The sequence below is a fragment of the Equus caballus genome, chromosome 4 (assembly GCF_041296265.1).
Source record: "Equus caballus isolate H_3958 breed thoroughbred chromosome 4, TB-T2T, whole genome shotgun sequence".
NCBI classification, from domain to species: Eukaryota; Metazoa; Chordata; class Mammalia; order Perissodactyla; family Equidae; genus Equus; species Equus caballus.
In genome coordinates, this window is record NC_091687.1 from 50,408,999 (window position 1) to 50,420,445 (window position 11,447).

At 34.0% G+C, this 11,447-nt stretch overlaps 1 long non-coding RNA gene across 1 annotated transcript in view; it reads left to right on the forward strand.

Moving 5' to 3' along the window:
• LOC138923748 (uncharacterized) overlaps nt 1-4,683 on the forward strand; it is a 141,511-nt gene extending 136,828 nt beyond the window's left edge. The window contains exon 4 of the long non-coding RNA XR_011437826.1: nt 4,637-4,683. This is a non-coding gene — a long non-coding RNA (uncharacterized lncRNA). The remainder of the gene's footprint in view (nt 1-4,636) is intronic.
• Nucleotides 4,684-11,447: the final 6,764 nt, after the last annotated feature.

Here is an 11,447-nt window from a genome sequence, read left to right on the forward strand (position 1 = left end):
GATTACTCTCTCCACTTAGTACCTGTAGCCCTTGGCATACACAGCTTATATGAATCCTTCTTTGAATCTTATATAAATCAGAGGAATGCATAAATGTATGATACATACATACCATGTATGTCTCCGTATAGAATATAAACATTAAAAAGACAGGGACACCACTGGATCTCCAAAAATTAGAACTCGATGGGTATTTAACATATTACCATCTTTTCTGTTCAAAAGGAAATAAGTGAATAAATGAATATGATTAAACTCTAAGTCACAGTTTAATCATTATTAGATACAGTAATACTGTACTAGTTTTATTGGGTGATTATGAGATCAAATGGTTTTGAAGTCTTTTTAAAGTGATTTAGGATGTGACATTTTGTTGTTGGTCTCATTGTGAATGCTCTTGAATTTATATCCTAATAGAGTAATTGATGCAATAGTTGTATTGAGATTAAGCACTAGGCTTGGAAACTAGTTTGAGCCCCCATTTTACTGTTCCCAGCTGTAGTGTGACCTTGGCCATGTTTCTACACTTGGTTTCCTCATCTAAAAAGTGTGATCAATAATGTCATCTATTTCATAGGGCCATTTACTAAAATTAAATGGGGGAAATAAGAAGCATGCCCCAAAGAGGAATGTGTTAGTCACAAAACAAGTCCTCAATAACTATTAGTTGTTACTGTTATTAACATTGTTTGACAATTTATAAAGACAGCTAATTCTGTTGAGCAGATCTCCCTTTTTCCACCTATATTTTAAAACAAGAGATTGGATTACTAATGCTTGAATTATAAAACTTTCCATACCATTTTTGGGAGCCCTATGGATTCCCTTTCCCTAGTGAATTCTTGCATTTTACCCCCAAATACTAATGTAATCATGAAGACAAAGAATTTCATTAATTTTCTTGAAGGAGCTCTATGAGACCGTATGGCATTTTCCAAAATAGAATAAAAGCTCTCTATATTTGAATGTCAGTGGAGAGAAGTTTCGTGCATTTCTTAAACCAACTTCAAGTGTTGGCTTAAGAAACCCTGAGAATATTCTCACCCCTCTGAGAATATTCTCTGTGTCTTATACTTCAGAGCTGTCAGTCAGTATTTTTGATCATTAGCCATCTGTGATTATTTTAATTTTTGCCAGCAGGAGAAAAAACTCTTTTCCACCCAGGAGCTCTGTTATTACAATATAATTTATATGTAAAGAGCTCATTTCATCAGTGAGAGAAACTTTCACACAGTGTTTTTTTTTTTAAGGTTTGAAAGAAACTCATGGCTTCTTGTTTTTCTCTTTCTCCAACTCTGCACCACTGTTTCTCTGCCATACTTCACGTTTATTCTAGCATCTCTCCCTACAGAAACTCTCTAGCACCTGGTCAGCAGTGTTAAGAACACGATAAAGTTAAGCTGATTTCGCGTATTTTAAATATAAAACCTCGTATTTACTGTAACTGCTATATTAAAATTTAAAACTTTTAAAGAAAAACATAATTTTAATTTGCAATGAGGTTTAGTATTGAAGAGGAAGCCTCTAGTTGAGATTTCCTTATTAACAGTTTATTAAAGTGGCATGATGACATTTTAACCATAATTATGTAGGAAGGGCAAGTTTTGAGGGAGGCAAATAGAGAATTTGAAAAAAAACTTGGCCTTTCTAAGTAATACCGTGAATTAGGATTTGAAGTCGTGGAACCAGATTCATACCTCATCCCCTTCTGCTTCCGATGCCAGTTTGACCTTCAGCAAGTCAAAAACGCCCCTCAATCACCTTACCTACAATGTGGGATAATAATGTTGAACTGAAGATGGTTATTGCAAAGATTAATGAATTATTGGTCAGAAAATGTAATCCATATATGAAAAGTCTCTGTGCGAAGAGAGGGCTGAATCCCTGGGTCACTATTGCAGAGTAGTTTTTTGAAGTGAAGTAGATTATGGATCAACTAGGCAAAATTTTAGGTCTGGAAATTTATGAAGTAAGTTTCAAATCTTAGGATCGATGCTACTAGAAATTAGTGCCTTTCGATGTCTTATACCATTTCTTGCAGAATCAGAAAATATATTGTTGTTTCCTTTCTTGGTGAAAGGGCACATTATATTCTTAGCAGAGTTGACTCCTAAGGAAACTACTGATGATCTGAGGACACTCCTATATTTTTCTTCTTTCTTTTCCATTTGCTTTCTCTTCTCCCATTTTCTAACCCTAATTCTATTTTTTGCTTTCCTGTCTCTGCTTTCTTTAAGAAAATGAACTTAGAGCACTTTCGTAACTTACATAGAGGAAGCATACAATCTCAGTGTGCCCGGAGGAACACGGCAGCAACAGCAACAAGGACACAGTACTTCCTCTCTCTGGGCACTTAGGTGCCTAGTTTAAAAAATAATTGAAAAGGGATCATCTCTTCATTCAGACAGTTTTTACCGAGAGCTTTTGCAACAATACTAAGAATAAATGCAAAGATTTCCTTGTTGTTCATTTGTTTTTAATTAGGAGTGGGGAATGGGGAGGATGGTGTATACACACACACACACACACACACACAGTGGAGGCATGGGGAAGGTTACTTCCTGAAATAGTGATCAGCTTGATGAGGAAGCAGCAGCTTCTTCTGAGAAATAGCAGGGAAGGTAGCCAAGTGCCTAAATAACCCTGAGTCACTAGGTCCGGGCCCATTGAAAACTAACCTAATCTGTATCCAATTTAACATCTGAACTTAATTTTCTTGTCTGTAATCAAGCCAGAGCATCTTCCCCATAGAAGTCTTGAGATTAGTCATGATCGACAGAAATGTCAAGAGTAATGACAAATAATTGCCACATGTACCTTCATGCATCTTGCCTCTTAGAGGTGGCTTTTTAATTTTAAAAAGTTTCAAAGCATGGAGCTTTATGATGCAAACAGAATCTATTTCTGTATGCCAATCATTTTTTTAAAGAATGGTGGAATGGGGTGAGCGCCATTGTAGAGATAATTTTGCCCCAATAGCAAAGCTAAAAGAGTTACTGTATAGATTTTAAAAAACATACAAACAAACAAACTATAGTTTATTCACCATGGCTGCCGAAACATTCAGACAGTTTTATCCACTCTAGCATGAGTTTTCTTGACCCTGACCAGGACTGCTAACTCATGTGACTCTCACGCATTGTCTAGCTGTCTAGCCCAGGAAACAATGTGATACATTGCTTTCCCATAGCAACTTGGGTTTGTGGACTGGAAAGCAATTCTACCCAGAAGTTGCCAGAATTATAAGAACAGCTCAGTTAAATCTCCTCTCCTAGCCAGAGGTGAGAGACAATCAGGTCAAATATCAAGTAAACTATAATTAAGCTTTGGAAAATTTAAAAAACAAATGAGCTAATGATTTTATTTCTATGCAAATAGCAAATCTTTGGGACAGATCAAATGCATTTTTTTACTTCCATATTGCCAAACTTTGATTTGATTGATTCTATATTTATCCCCATGTGGCAGCTGGAGCACTCACTTTAGAGGGAAACTGTCCTAATTCCAGTCTATCAAGGAAAATCTGCAAGTTAAAAACTCACTTTTATCAGCAGGCATTCGGAGAATGGCAGGTGGCAAATAAGCTCTTAGTGGATTATTGTAATTGCATTTTCTTTTACCTTCATAACTTAAAAAGTTTTAAGAAAAAGGAAAGGCCAACTTTCTATGGTTTTGACAGTTGTGCTTACCTCATTCTCTAATGAACACTGTGTTTGAAGTTTTCACGGACTCGAAGTGTGAAGCTAGTTTAAGAGTGTCTGTAACATGTATAATGGAGATATAGAAAAAAGAACTAGAATAATTGGATGCATTAGATACATAAAAGGTTGACTAATGTTATTACAAATTACTTTTATGACTTCCTCCACTTTTATTTTCACAGTTTTCTTTACTGATTTATTACTATATATTGAGGACAGAAGAAAAAAAAACAAAATAATAGAACATAAAATTTAAATAAAGAATGAAAAATTAAGGGGCTGGCCCCGTGGCCGAGTGGTTAAGTTCGCGCGCTCCGCTGCAGGTGGCCCAGTGTTTCGTCGGTTCGAATCCTGGGCGCGGACATGGCACTGCTCGTCAGACCACGCTGAGGCAGCGTCCCACATGCCACAACTAGAGGAACCCACAACGAAGAATACACAACTATGTACCGGGGGGCTTTGGGTAGAAAAAGAAAAAAATAAAATCTTTAAAAAAAAAAAAAAAAAGAATGAAAAATTAAGATGAGGCAAAATTAAGGGATCTAGATGAAGCAATGATGGTACTAACTTGCATCTTCTTTTTAAAACAAAATCTATTTTATTATAAATCAAAATCCCCTAAATCTCAGTTTAAACTGTTACTTTAGATTTTACAGAATATCTGAAAGGAATTAATTGTCACAGATATTAACTGCTTAAATGAATGTCTGAGTATTTCTGAGAACCCAGTTTCAATATAAGGCAATGATAATATTTGTCTAACAATTTCATATTTTTTTAAACAATTGAAACAAAGATGCTTGAAGTTTTATCTAGGTGATAAACTTTATAATGACCACCTATCCAGTAAATGTAATTCCTATTAAGGTTTTTAAAGCAAATATGCATATATCGTGTATTGAGAAATGCGCAAACACCTATATTTTCCCTCGTAGGTGGGAGAACCTGATGGAGAAATGAGTTAATATGATTAGCTGAAGGTAAGAAGTGGAACAAGAGCATGCGCTTCTCATCTGACCTTTCTACCTACCTCACGGTGTATTATGGCTTTATGTATTTAACCTGCCCTTCCAAAATATACTTTAAATTTGCTTAGAGTGTAAGCATTCACTCCTCATTAGTAACCAAGTGCCTATATTTGCAGATCTTCCAAATTTATCTTTTCTTCATAATCCTCCAAAATAATATCACTTTTCTCAAAGGGTTACAAAGCAAAATTGCCTCAATGGTGGTAAATATGGCTTGTGATTGAAATATAAGTAAAAGCACCCATGTCCAACTAAACAAGTTAAGAAAAGCTTCAAGAAGGTTGCATTTTTGCTGACACTTGACAGTATATTTAAAGGTTGACAGAAAGCCTCATTGGGAAAATGTACAGAAAGATAAGCGAGGATAATGTGTTCTGGGAACTATGAGTAGTTTTTTATTATTGGATTTAAATTATTCTATTTGTGTTCATTAAGCGTCTGGAAACCTTGCAAAAATGTCTAAAGAAGTTTGTGGTCAGAGGTGAGTCTAACAGGTAGCTGGAACTAGATTTAAAAAAAAAGGCCTTGTGCAATTTGTAAAGGGATTTAGAGTTATCTATTCTCATTTCAATCCTTCCTTCTATCGTGCCCTTCATGTTTAAAAACCAACAAAGATTCCATATCAGTTAAGTCTCATTCAAGTGACTCGAAGTCTCTCTCCTCAACAAAACTTACCCTGTTAAACAAATATGCAATTTATTGTCCTAATGTGTCTGGCTTATTTCACTGAGCATATCACCTTCATCCACATTGCAGCAATTGGCAGGATTTCCTTCTTTATTAAGGCTGAGTAATATTCCATCATATAGATATACATTGCATTTTCTTTATCCATTTGTCTGTCAATGAACATTTAGGTTGCTTCACGTTTGGTCAAAGTGAATAATACTGCTATGAACATGAAAGTGCAACTATCTCTTTGAGATCCCGATTTCAATTTCTCTGCATATCTACCTAGAAGTAGGATTGCTGGATTATATAGTAGTTCTCTTTTTAATTTTTTGAGGAAACTCAATACTGTTTTCTATAATGGTTGTATCAATTTACATTCTTAGCAACAGTTTACAAGGATTGCCTTTTCTCCACATTCTTACCAATGGTTGTTATCTTTTGGGTTTTTTGTTTGTTTGTTTTATAATAGCCATTCTAACAGATGTGAGGTGACATATCATCATGGCTTTGATTTGCATTTCCCTGGTGATTAGTGATGCTGAGCACCTTTTCATATACCTCTTGGCCACATGTGTGTCTTCTCTGGAAAAATGACTATTCAGTCCTTCTGCCCATTTTTTAATCAGATTGTGTGTTTTCTTGCTATTGAGCTATAGGAGTTCCTTATATATTTTAGATCTTAACTCCTTATCAGATGTATGGTTTGTATATATTTTCTTCCACGTCATAAACTTTCCTTTCATTTGTTGATGGTTTCTTTGCTGTGCAGAAGCTTTTTAGTTTAACGAACTCCCACTTGTCTGTTTTTGCTTTTGTTGCCTGTGCTGTGTTGTCATGTTCAGGAAATCATTGCCAAGACCTTTTTTGTCAAGGAGCTTTTTCGATATGTTTTTTCCTATGAGTTTTAAATTTTCTGGTCTTACATTTAAGTCTTTAATCCATTTTGTGTTAGTTTTTAAATAGGATGTAAGATAATGGTCCGATTTCATTCTTTTGCATGGATATCCAGTTTTCCTACAACATTCCACTTATTTTACAGACTATCCTTTTCCTATTGTGTACTCTCGGTGCCTTGTCAAAATTTAGTTGACCGTATACTTGTGGGTTTATTTCTGGGTTCTCTAACATATTCCATTGATCTACGTGTCTATTTTTATGCCAGTACCATACTGTTTTGATTAATATAGCTTTATAATATAGTTTGAAATCAAAAAGTATGATGCCTCCAGTTTTATTCTTCTCTCAAGATTGCTTTCACTACCAGGGGTCTTTTGTCATTCCATACAAATTTTAAGATTGTTTTTTCTATTTCTGTGACAATGCCATTGAAAGTTTAATAGAGATTGCACTGAATCCAGATTGCTTTGGGTAGTACGAACATTTTAACAATATTAATTCTTCTATGAGCTTGGGATATCTTTCTATTTATTTGTGTCTGCTTTAATTTCTTTCATTAGTGTTTTAGTTTTCAGTGTAAAAGTCTTTCACCTCCTTGGTTAAGTTTATTCCTAAATGTTTTATTCTTTTTGATGCTATTACAAATGAGATTGTTTTCTTAATTTCCTTTTTGCATAGTTTGTTATTGGTGTATGGAAACCCAATTGACTTATGTGTATTGATTTTGTATCTTGAAACATTACTGAATTTGTCTATTAGTTCTAATAGTTTCTTTGTGGATTCTTTAGGGTTCTCTAAATATAAGATCAACTTGTCTACGAACAGAAATAATTTTACTTTTTTTTTCTGATTTGGGTGCCTTTTATTTCCTTTTCTTGCCTAATTGCTCTGGCTAGGACTCTTACTATGTTTAATAGCAGTAGTAAGAGTTGACATCCTTGTCTTGTTCCAAACGTCAGAGAAAACCCTTCCAGTTTTTCACTGTTGAGTATGAGTTAGCTGTGGCCTTGTCATATATGGCCTTTATTGTGTTGAGGTACTTTCTTTCTGTACCTAATTTGCTAAGAGTTTTTATCATGAAAAGGTGTTGCATTTTGTTAAATAGTTTTTCTGCATCTATTGAGATGGTCGTGTGATTTTTATTCTTCATTCTGTTAATGTGGTTAATATTGATTTGCATGTGTTATACTATCCTTGAATCCCAACGATACATCCCACTTGGTCATGGAGTGTGATCCTTTTAATATACTATTTGATTAGATCTGCTAGTGTTTTGGTTATATACTTATTAACATATATTGTTTAATATTGAAATATATCTAATGAATAATAATACATAAACTTCATGTTAAATATATCTAAATTCCCAAAAGTTTAGAAGATCAGAAACAGGAGGGAGTAGAAAAATAAACATACAAAGCATTATTGACTATGCATTTACTTAAAGCACAGAGTAATGACAGATAAAATACGTAGTGAAAAATAGGAAAATATTGCTAGGAACAGCAGGTAATAATCTTCATATCCCAGAAACAGAGAAGAAATCATGAGTGAAACTAAGGCCATTGACCAGGAGAGTTCCAGAGTTGTGAGCAGCCATCAATTCCCACAAGTGGGAAAGGTGACTTGAAGGACTGCCCTGGAGAAGAGGAGTCAGAGCTAGCCTCACTGTCTGAGCCAGAGGAGGAGAAGGGGTGGGTAATTTCTTTGTGAAGATAAGGCTAAAAAAGGTATGACTAGTGTCCACTTAGAGCTATGACTCAAAATAGTGAAAGGACACAATCTCACTCTTGCAACCAGGAGACTATATCCCTAGGAGCCGGGAAAAGCTGAAAATGGGCCAGTTTTAACTGGATCAGGAGATTTTCCTGCTATTATCTTCCTGACAAAAGAAAATTAACTCCTCTGTGCAGTAATATAACGTCAGCCAGTGCCTCTACATGTATTTTTGTAAACAGTATCCAACATTAAGTAAGAAATTATCAGGCATGCCAGGGGCTAGGCCAAAATATTAGGAAATTAAGAGAAAAAAAGTCAATAGAAACAGATCCAAAGATGCTCTATATGTTGGAGTCATCAGTCACCATTTTCCAATGAAATAAGTTTACTATGTTCAAAAATAGATGACACTATGACAAGATATGATAAAATATAATAATCTTCACCAGATTTTCACCAAAGAACTGGAATGTATAAAATTTTCAAATGGAAATTTTAAAAAATGCAGCAGTAGTTAAGTAAAAGAATTTATTTGTTAGTGCCATTGAGTCAATTTTGATTCCTAGTGACCCTGTGTACAGCAGAATGGAACCCTATCTGGTATTTTTGTGTCATCTTCTCACTGTCTAGTGCTACATCAGACAATCCTCTGATGCTATTCAAAGGGTTTTCATGGCCAACTTTTTAAAAAGTGGCTGGCTGGACCTTCCTCTCTATCTGTCTATGTCTGGAAGCTCCACTGACAGCTGTCCATCATAGGTGATATTGCAGGTATTTGAAGTACCAGTGAATAGCTTTCAGCATCACAGCAACATGCAGCTACCACAGTGTAACAACTAACAGACAGGTGGTATGGTTCCTGACTGGGAAACAAACATGGGCCGCAGTGGTGAGAGCCCCAAATCTTAACCACTAGACCACCAGAGCTGGCAAGTAAAATCACAGATAATACAAAAAGAGAATTAGTGATCTGGAAGATAGCCCAGGATAAAATAATCATTGAAACAGAGGAAAAAACGATGGAAAATATATGAGAACACAAAGGGTATACAAGTGACACATATGACATGCAATGAAGACACTAACCTACGTGTCCACAATTGGAGTACAAAATGTAGTAGAAAGAGAGAGACAGAGACAGAGACAGAGAGAGAAAAAGAAAAAGGGAAGTAAAGAGAGAGAGAGAAGAGTAAGAGAAAGAGAGGCAGAAGTAATATTTGAAGAGCTAATATCTGAGAATTATCTTAAACTCAGAAATGACATCAAGCAAAAGATTCAAAATCATTATAAATCTCAAGTACCAAAAAAAGAAAAGCCAAACAAATCCCCACGTAAACATATCATAGATAAAATGTTAAAATCAAATGCAGAGAAAAATTTTAAAGCAACCAGATGAAAAAACATACATCATCTTCAAATGAGCAATTATAATTCTGATGGAAGATTTATCAACAGAAATGATGAAAGTCTGTAGACAATGGAATGATACAATTAAAATGCTTAAAGAAAATAAGAACCAAACTACTTTTCAACACCCAGTTAAAGCATGCTTCACACATGAAGATAAAATAAGGATGTTTGAGGGAAACAGAAATGAAAACATTAGTCACTAGTGGACTCACCTAAAACAGGTTCTAGAGGAAGATTTACGGACAGAAGAAAAATGTTTCTAGATAAAAGCAAAGTAATGTGTAAATTCCACAAAAATATCCACGTTAAGTGTTTAAGTGTAAAAACGGACTAGTAAATAAAATAATAATGTTGTCTGTATTTGTCCAAGAGACATATATAATAATATTTATGGCTACGTTAGTATAGTTTACAGTATATACTGTCATAATAAACAATAATAAAACTGAGTTTCTATTATAATTTCAGACAAAATATAATTTATGGATAAAAACATTAATGATAAGACACTGCAAATAACAATAGAATGAATTTTCCACTTATGTCTAAAAATCACAGTCATTCATAAAATTAATAAATCTAAAATTGTATATCTATATATGTAAGACATTTAAGAGAAAGTGATGAGTCACAAGTTGAATAGAGAACTGAACATAACACAAAAAAGCCCATATAACAATGAGACAAGCAATTTGTAAATAAAAATTTGAACAACACAATTAAGAAGCTTTATCTAACACATACACACAGACCCTGGCATCCCAATAAATAAATATACGTTTATTTTCATGAATACATAGACAATTTGCAAAAATTGATCACTTAAGTTACAAAGGAAGTATCCAAATAATTGAAGTATTTGATATAGAATAAAATTAATATTAATGAGACCAAATTCTATCAACTCAATTAAATTCAAAATCAACACTCAACAGATAGTAAAACACAATAAAACAAATAAAATAAAAATAAACCTTCTTGAAAACGTAAAAATGAAGTCAACTTATGCATTTGTGAACAAGTTAATCACAAAAGTCATTATAGAATTTAGAAATAAAATAGAAAAACGTACCACATATTAAGTCTTATAGAATGGTACTAAATTGATCCTCAGAGGTAAATACATAACCTTGGGTGGATAAAAAGACAAAATCAGATAATATTCTTCAATTCAAATAAAAATTATGGGAGTTAAAGGAAGTTTACAAGATAAAGAATAACTCTGACAATTTTAAAGAAGAAAAACAAGAGGGAGAAACTTGCTTTACCAAATATTAAGATTTATTTTAAGGTAGAGTGATTAAGACATTATTCTATTGATATATGGGTAGACAAATGAGAATTAGAACAGAAATTAGTTATTATTAAATATATACTAAGAGAATGAATGAGAAAAGAAAAATTATCCAAATAAATGCCAAAAATCAAATCAATCATCCATTCAATAAAAGTCAATAGTCATTTATTAAACAAAAAAAAAAAGGAGGAAAGAAGAAAAACTATGGAAACCAGAAGTAGAGGGGAACTATCTTCACTTTATAAACAGAAGAATGATGAAAATATATATGTATTAGCTCCAATGTCTAGAGTAAGGTAATGATGATTGTTCTCACCATTTAGAAATAGAACTTGTAAGATCTGGAAAGGAGCTTGCAAAACTGTACATGCTATGCAAGCATGGATCCACTTAAGAAACAAAAGTCACATGTAGAAATGCATAAGGGATCACTATTACGTTGTCGAGAAAGCAAGAGCAGAAAGCAGTTGGCACAATTAAGATTGGAGAAAATAAGGAGTGAAGTTAATTTTTTTTCTTTTTTTTTTAGAAGTGAATATTGAATTGTGTGGATCTTTTTTTTTTTTGAGGAAGATTGGCCCTGAGCTAACATCTGTTGCCAATCTTCCTCTTTTTTCTACCCAAAGCCCCCCAATACACAGTTGTATATCCTAGTCGTAGGTTCTTCTAGTTCCTCTATGTGGGACGCCGCCTCAGCATGGCCTGATGAGCAGTGCTAGGTCT